This window comes from Microtus ochrogaster, unplaced genomic scaffold (genome assembly GCF_000317375.1).
Source record: "Microtus ochrogaster isolate Prairie Vole_2 unplaced genomic scaffold, MicOch1.0 UNK43, whole genome shotgun sequence".
Classification (NCBI taxonomy): Eukaryota; Metazoa; Chordata; class Mammalia; order Rodentia; family Cricetidae; genus Microtus; species Microtus ochrogaster.
In genome coordinates, this window is record NW_004949141.1 from 2,012,280 (window position 1) to 2,015,047 (window position 2,768).

Here is a 2,768-nt window from a genome sequence, read left to right on the forward strand (position 1 = left end):
CTCAGATATGATTGGTTAAACAAGCAGAAGCTATTTTAGTATCTTTTTAATTGGCTGAGATTTAGTCATCATTTTTGGACACATCTGCTCAAGCTTGGGCAAGTCCAGCTGTGGCTCAGAAGGAGGCTGCTGGATTTGTCCTTGAGACACTGTGAGACTGACTTAGGCCCTCTTGTCTTTTCTCCCTCCCTTAATGTAAGGGCCTTGTAGATGAACGGCCATTTGTTAGAAAAGATGCCTGTTTTGCCTTTCTCAGAGAGCTGCAACTTAAATTCAGTTGTCGAAAGTGAGGAGTTTAACCCCTTCAATATATACCGAGCAGAGGCCCCAGATATTGCCTAATGTCTCCCCTTACAACAAAGGATGGATTTATCTGTCACTGTTGTTTCTTAGGGTATTTAAAAGTTTTTGACGAGGAGAGTGGCTCATTGGTTTTCAAAAGTTTGAGTGGCTACATGTAATCGCAGATGTCTGCTCTCCGAGTACTTCTTCCATTTGCTTTTGTTCACAAAAATGTTCCCCTGTTCAAGATCATGAATGTCTTTGAAGCTCTTGGTAGAATGGCCATGGCTCACCAGGTAGTGTATTTGGTGTAGGAGGTTCTTCTGTGTATGTGTTGCTTTCATTGGTTGAATAAAGAAACTGCCTTGGCCTTTTGATAGGGCAGCACTTAGATAGGTGGAGTAGACAGAACTGAATGCTGGGAAGCAGGGCAGTGTGGCAGATGCCATGGCTCTCCTGCCTAAGACAGACATAGGTTAGAATCTTGCCAGTAAGCCACAGTCACGTGGTGATACACAGACTTAATAGACATGGGTTAATCAAGACGTGAGAGTTAGGTAATATGAGGCTAGGGCTAGTGGGCCAGGCAGTGATTTAATTAATACAATTTCTGTGTGATTATTTCCGGTTAAGCTAGCCGGGTGGCCGGAACAAGGGCCCCTGCTCCTCCTACAACAGGTATCCATGGCCTCCTTGAACAAGAGAGAACAGAGGACTCTTCACAGTTACAGGACATTTTGAGAGATGCCTCATAGTTCCCTAGTTGAAGGTTAAGGGGCAAAATACTGTCCCTTAAAAATAATCCTTCTGACTACATCCATATTTGTCTCCAAATATGGTTTCTGAACACCCAGAAGGTCAGTTACACCAGTCTGTGCCTTTTAACTACCCACGCTCTATTTAGAAAAAGCTTAGGCTAAAACCAAAATGCTTTTAAGTCCATTTTGATGAGACATATATTTTCGTTCTTTTAAGCCAATTCTTATAATTGTGTATTAAGAAGAGATCATTAATTTACACCAGTAACTGACACCATTAATTTAAGCAGGGAGTTGGCATCAATGAGTTGAACTTTAACCTTAGCCATTTTAATATCATTAAAGTTTCATCTTTTAAGTACATAGTTCTCAAGTTTTAGTTCATTAGGCAATTTCTCAGATCTTTGCAAATTTCTTAAGCTTTCCAGCTTTCTCTTCTATTCTAGAAAAATGTCTAGCCAATAAAATCTTCACATAATAGTCCTTTTCTTACTGAAACGATTTCATTTTTGCATTCTCTCAACATTTTCTTCTACTCATTGGTTTTCTTAAGACCGTGAGACATAGAAACATTAAGAAATAAATTCACCATATGCTGTGAGAAATTCCTCTCTGGAGGAGTACTAAGCAAGTAAGGTCCCAATGACAAACTAAAGTTTGATTTTGCTATTTTACTAAAGTTCAGCTAGGGAACCCGTGAATTTATGGGGATGATGATGAGCAGATAGATAGAGACAGGAGCATGGCTGATTTCAAAGCAGCCATACCAGGAGGTCCTCACCCTGTGTGCATAAAGGCTTCCCCATTACTGCATAGGTAGAGCCCCCTCTTTCTGGTCTTCCACAGTCTGTATATTCAAGCTCTTTCCTAAGGTCTCAAGGCCACACACAATTAGAAAAGAATTGCAGCGGGGCGGTGGTGGCGCACGCCTTTAATCCCAGCACTCGGGAGGCAGAGACAGGCGGATCTCTGTGAGTTCGAGACCAGCCTGGTCTACAAGAGCTAGTTCCAGGACAGGCTCCAAAAACCACAGAGAAACCCTGTCTCGAAAAACCAAAAAAAAAAAAAAAAAAAAAAAAAAAAAAAAAAAAAAAAAAAAAAAAAAAAAAAAAAAAAAAAAAAAAAAAAAGAAAAGAATTGCAGACAACTGACTGGGAGAAGTGGCAGGAAGCTCAGTGAGGGTCCAATGACTCTTCCCACCCCTCCTAAGAGCAAGAACAAGCCATCTGTGATCTTCTATGAGCAGACATGGTGGTCTTTTGAAGATGGCAGATTTTTGGCGTGGAGGCCAGGACTACGCAGCACTACCTTAATAAAAACAGAGCTGAATTAAAATTACACACAGAAGATAATATAATAAATCAATATTACCTGTGTGATACTGGTAAACTATGAGACATTGTTAAGTTCATAGTTGTAAAGTAAATGTTACAGAAAACATAAGACAGTCAAATCCATTTTGTGCTATGTACAACCCAGAGAATGACCTACCACAGCCATGTTTTTGGTTGAATGAGTGTAGGTAGCAGATGGAGAGAAACAGTAATGTACAGGGAAATGCCATCAAATTAATGCTACAAGATACAGCAGCACTCAGCAAAGGATGCCCAGTAAAGCTATGACGCTGGAATTATTATTGTGCTCTTTATTTTAGACTGTCAATAGGCTCTTATTTTGTTATTATTCTGTTTTAGTGGCAGGCGGCTGGGGTGCTTGGGTCGCAGCCCC